Source organism: Cheilinus undulatus, linkage group 1 (genome assembly GCF_018320785.1).
Source record: "Cheilinus undulatus linkage group 1, ASM1832078v1, whole genome shotgun sequence".
Taxonomy (NCBI): Eukaryota; Metazoa; Chordata; class Actinopteri; order Labriformes; family Labridae; genus Cheilinus; species Cheilinus undulatus.
Genome location: NC_054865.1, coordinates 51,207,436 through 51,213,435, shown reverse-complemented (window position 1 = coordinate 51,213,435; position 6,000 = coordinate 51,207,436). Strand labels below are relative to the sequence as shown.

At 38.7% G+C, this 6,000-nt stretch overlaps 1 protein-coding gene across 1 annotated transcript in view; it reads left to right on the top strand.

The window, feature by feature from the left end:
• The first annotated feature begins 1,281 nt into the window (after positions 1 to 1,281).
• The window catches only part of gramd2aa (GRAM domain containing 2Aa), a 47,327-nt gene continuing 42,608 nt past the window's right edge, over positions 1,282 to 6,000 (top strand). The window contains exon 1 of the mRNA XM_041809508.1: positions 1,282 to 1,491. The gene's annotated coding sequence lies outside the window, so the exon portion shown is untranslated. The remainder of the gene's footprint in view (positions 1,492 to 6,000) is intronic.

Here is a 6,000-nt window from a genome sequence, read left to right as displayed (position 1 = left end):
CAAATTCAAATATAATTGACTTGTGCCTTTAAGGGTAATTAATCACAGGTTAAATACCCAGAAAGTCAAAACAACATCACTCGGACCCTCCCACCTTAGAGGAGAGCAAAGCCTGTGGAACACGTTCATAGTCCATTTCCCGTTAAATGACAACATCTCCGAAAAGTCAGTGGTGTGGCAACATTTTGTTAAAAAGGATGAATTAGTCCGTCCCACAACCAATCGATTAATTGATGATCTGGTGCAATTTTAGTCAACCAAGTTTTTCTGTGGTTGACTGCAGCCCCAGTCCTTTGACCTCGTGGCTTGGTTTTGGCTCTGAAATGCATTGCATGTTCTATAGAGAGGTGTGTGCTTTTCCAAATCACGTCCAAACAATTTAATTTTCCACAGGTGTACTTCAGTCAAGGTGTAGAAATGCCTCAGCAAAGATCGAGAGAAGTGGGAGGAACCTGAGCTCAATTTCAAGTGTCTCTGCAAAGGGTCTGAATACTAAAGTCAGTGTGATATTTAAGTTTTCTATTTTGATAAATTTGAAAAAAATTTAAAAGTCTGTTTCCGCCTAGTCATGGTAAACTGAGTGTAGATTACTGCGGATAAAAATGTGTTTTTTTAACTGTAGCATCAGGCTGCAACATAAGTTTGAAAACGTGAGGGGGGTCTGAATACACTGTATGTATGGGTTATAAGTGATCATGCGTTAATATAACAAGCATTACTAATGATGCAGCTGGTGAATACTGGGGTTTACTTCATGTAGGCTTACAACTAGGCATCTTTATCCAGAGAACAACTTAAATTGACTTCACTTGTATCGTAATAACTGTAAACATCAGAGTAATAAGTAATCCAAAAGAAGTAATATACGTTTGAAAGTACGTAACATGTCCAAAACTGTCCAGTTTAAAGAAGTAGAAGAATGAGGTGGGCTAGCTTACTTTTTGGCAAGACGTTTCAGCCATCGTTAGTATCAATAATAAGCTGATTTTAACACCTTAACAGATCCAGAGACATTAAGTCTCAGACTTTAAACAGCTATTTTGTGACAGGAATTATGAATAATGATACTTTAAAACAGTTTTAGTCTGTCATTAGTACCTATGATCTCTCTCCTGTTCCTGTTCTGTCACTATTTTAAATGTAAAATTTAATAAGTTGTCATTAAGTTATTCTTGGAGTCTGTGTGGAGTAAATAGCCTCCTTTAATCCCCTGGCAGACGGTGTGTAAACAGCCCACACTCGGCAATAGGTAAGCTCAACCCACCTCACACAGGACACACTTCTGAGGAGGTCACAGCTCCGTCAACACTGCACTACGACTTTGATTTATCGGCTTCTCTCCCTCTGAAATTCAACTTTTCAACGCTTTTTTTCGGGAATTAGCGACAAACACTGATGTGAAAGAGAAATGAAGCTCACACAGGAGAAGTTTCGCGGGGCTACGAGGCGAAAACACGGCTGAGAAACTCACAGCGGTTATAAGAGCTACAGGTAGGAACCGTTAACAGGCTAACAGTGGGGTAAGGAAACGGCTTCCGGTAAGGATGTCAAAATAAAACAACTATTGACGGGCTGTTCATGTTTATATGCTAAATTGAGAGTTGCAACGTTGCATCTTGAATTCAGACTAAACATATTTAGATTTTTGTTGCCTCCAAAATTCTTAAAAGCTGAAAATGTCGGTATTATTTTCCTTTGTCTTAAATTTCTTCAAAATAAGATAGTAAAATGTATCCGTGTCGCATATACTTAGCTATGTGTGAATAACAAAATCAATGATAATACAATTTGGTTGTTCTCTGAGGTTTTCAGTTGTACCATGTAGTTTCCTGCGTTCAAATTACGAGCGAATTCGTGGCTTTTATTTTTAACGGCCACTTCCGTCTTTGCATCTTAACCAGCATTTTTCCTTGTCAAAGTGGAGTTTGTTTCCGTTTTCACGCTAAGAGCGGAAAATAAAGATCCCAGTGTCGCTGGTGCATATGCTGTAAAACAAGTAGGGTTTAATGGTTGCTAAATTTTGTCATATTTTAATATTTAGGCGTTGTAAAGCTAAATTAAAGGTTGCATTTCCATAGTAAGGCTACAAATCTTACATTATAGCATTATACACAAGTCTTGGCTGCTTTTACTTGTGCAAGATGGTCTACCTTACAAAAAACCGTTTCTTACAGTTTGACTTGTGTTTGATGATATAGGAAACCACAAAGCCATCCATTTTAATTTCCTCTACAACCAGTCTCACGCGTTACAGTGTAAATAAACAGGCTTCAGTAAGAAGAACATTTGGAGGCTTGTTCTTTCTAAGAGACACACTTGTGCCATCAAAGACTGTTTTGAGATGCTTGCACAATGGGAAGGTTATTTCAGGAGGTCTCAAGCCGTGCAGGGTGCAGAGTCCAAAGGCTGTGCTTCTGTTGGAGGATCATACACTGTGTCTTCATTATGTACAAAAATAAATCAAAAGAAATCACAAGGGAATAACTGAAAAAATCATCATGGCACCAAAGCTGTACTTGTTTTTCTGTGGGTGCATTCTTTCCTCTTTTACATTTATATTCAATTATTACCTCATATCTTTTGAACACGCTCTTGTTTCGCTCACCCACGTACAAACAAAAAGCTTCATTTTGTACCGCAGATGACTTTAATTTTCTCTAATAGGAAAACAAAACCACCTTCAACTTTTCAGACAAATTAAACTTACTCCTACACACCCAGTTAACACAAAGCAGACTGTAGCTCACAGAGCTGGTCGCCTGCTGTCTTTCTTTGAATTCCCCTGAAGGTGTGTGGGCTTGACAACAGTGCACAAAAGAAATGTTAACATGACAGAAAAGTTCTTTAACTTTTGCCAAATGAAACTGTTTACTCCTAGTGTAATTTTATTATGAGACTTAGTTGTTCTGAGTGAGCAGGAAGACTGAGGCCTACATTATACTTCTAGGCCTCAAAAACCACACTGGTGTTGTATTATAAATGAAAGTGAAATTTTAAAGCTACCTTGAGCTGCAGCAACATGAGGGGGGAAAAGGGCAACAAAGATTCAGGCAACCCAATTACAGCAAAGGCAGTGCGGTGATTCCTCAGCAACCTTAACAAGATTAGAGTTTATTGGATTGGAGGATGTCTTGTGACAGCACAAAATGTTTGTCTCCTGAGACGCTGAGGACATGATGGGGGAGAGGAGGCACGTAAGAAGGTCGACCAGAGCAGGAAGGAGCTAGTTCAAAGAGAGTTAATTTGTAGTAATTGAATATACTAAACGCTCTAGTCTGGTGTTAAATCTGTGTTGTTTACTTGTTTATTTCAGGAGACAGTGATGTAGTTGGAGTCTCGTTTGGTCATACATGTACTTATTGACTTGGAGGAATGTTGCTAAGGAGGGATGCAAATATAAAACATGTTTAAGGAGTGTGCTCATGTCCAAAAATCACATTAAATTCCTCTCAGCAGACTGAGGCTAGCACCATCAGATAGGGGTGGCCTATCACCTTAAGTTTTCACTTCACTTCTCTCTCTACACGAGCGCTTTCTTGCAGCTTTTTGGCATCAAAGTTTGCATTGCAGGACGGGAAAGGGACCCCTCCTTCACACCTTCCAGCTAAACGTAAAATCCACGGATAAACAAAAATATTGGCTGTCTTCAAGGCTGTATAACCAACCAGCACCACTGCCTCAGGCCTTCAGAGCTCAGAGGCCCCGAATAATCCCAAATTCATGGTGTTTTTACCAGCTTGTGGTTATTTGTATTTATTTTGCAAGAAGGTTGATGTGTTACATGATTAATAAGGAGGAAAAGGGATAACTCCGGTTTCGTTTCCCTCAAAGGTTTACTTACTTTTGCTCCACAAGAGTCCATTTGTTTATTTACAGGTCAGTGTTAGTTTCAAATTTACCTCTTAGTCAATCCTGCCATGAAGTTTGACCTGAGCACTGTTGCTTTTATGTCCTGTTTTATTTCATATGTGTGAAACCTATCATGGTGTGGCCAAGACTCCTTTGTACATTCATTTCATTTTAGGCTTTAAATCAAAGTTTGGCATCATGGCAGCAGTGCCAGGTATTAGGAGTAATTGTAAAAAAAGGGAAGCTTTATTTGGTTTACTTTTTTATTTTTTAAGATATATTTTTAACATTTAGGCCTTTATTTATAGAGGAGGACGGTGGATAAAGTCAGGAACAGGGATGAGTGTGGGGCGCACCTTAATCACTGGGCTATCTGTGACCCTGGTTTATTTATTTATGGAGGTATAGCCTTCATATCAGACTCTTTCTTAGCCATTTTGAAATGCTGGAGGTGTAAGACATCCTATCTTACTTAATAATTGTAATTAATAAGCTTATTTGCAATCATCAAATCAATATTCAGCAACTTTGTCGACATCTTTTTTCTTGGATACAAGTGGGGGTCTACCAGGAAAAAAGGGACAGGAACAACTAACAGATCATTTTGCAATCAAACTTTAATGCATGCATCGGTAAAAAGTGTTAAAGATGTTGGAAAGGAATGTAGTCATGCATTTTACAGAATTGCAGAATACTGGTGTGATAATGATGACTGTGGAAATGTGCTGAGCCCTTTGGTAACTGAACTCTTTAGTATGACTGAGCAGGTGTTTCCATGTATTCAGAGGCAGCTGTGGAGTCTGCTGTCTCTCAGCCCAGGTCTGGGATTCAGTCTCCAGCTCCTGCATTCACATTTCAGTGTGTCTTTGTGAAGTCCTCACTGCTGCATCAGTGGTGTGTGAATGTGTTTGAATGGGATTAGTTAAAAACCAAAAGCAGCCTCTGCCATCAGTGTGTGAATGTGTAAGAGTGATGGCTAAAAGTGCTTTAAAAGCTCATGTCCCTTTACCATTACCTATTTACAACCTCATGTCTTTTGGCAGTTTCACTGCTGATCTACTGTAAAACCTGTTTGTGGGGAATCTTCTGTCTCTGTTTTGCTGTCGAGCCAACAGGAAGAATAAAAGCAAGAGGACCGTTTGCAGTGCAGACATCGTAGTGCATTGTAGTGGAGGCAAATCATATTGTTAATTTTTATCTTTTTAAAATTTCAGTTTGTGGGCTCAAACATCTTTGCAATTTAAGTTCCCTTCTTACAAATGTGAAACATGAAGGTTTTATACCAATGTTCTATTTTTTAGGACTGAGCAGGAATTATAGTTTTTTTTGAAACTCTAAATAAGCATGTTCTTTAAAAAAACAATGAGAGATTTTTTCACATTAGCAACAGTGATCGGTGTCAGAGATTCTCAGCTGTCAGCTCATAAAGATTCTGTTTCTACGTGGGCTAAAAATAAAGTGTCTATGTTCTTGTGCAAGTTTCTCACCTCTGCAAACAGGTTTTAATTTGAAAAGAAAGATTAGTGAGAAAGTGAGCAAAAATATCAGAAAATTAGGAATGTTTTGGTCTAAAACCTTCTGGGCTGGTGGGTTAGTTCCCAGGAGTAGGTATCAGAGCTTTATTCAGTGGTTGTATTGCAAGAAACTTACAAGAAGTCTATGATGTACAGAAGCAGACATGCAAAACTTCATGTAGTGTACTTCTGCACACCTACTACATCATTTTTTTGTTGCTCTGATTGACCCATAATAAATGTGACAGAGAGAACATTCATCCAATCACTCATTGAGTTTTGTTTAAAGACTCCGCCCATACCATAACACCATCTACAGGGTGTTTGGATGTGTAACATACAACATGTAATGGAGATGTGAAACTGTCTATCAGGAGTGTCAGGTTGTGCAGAAATATGCAATGCTCTCCCTTTATTATTCTGTTTAAGGGCCTGTTTGCAAAGAAAATCCACCTCCCTGTTAACCAAAAGTTTCAGGTGTAAAGTTTGTTTTATTTCCAGTAAGCCCATACTTTGTTAGAGAGCATTTTTAGGGAGCTGCAGGGTTCTTCTTTTTCCAACAATTTCCCTAAAGGAAAATCTCAGCAACGATAAAATCAGCTTCCTTTCACTGTTGTTTCTTGGTTAGAAAGCCCAA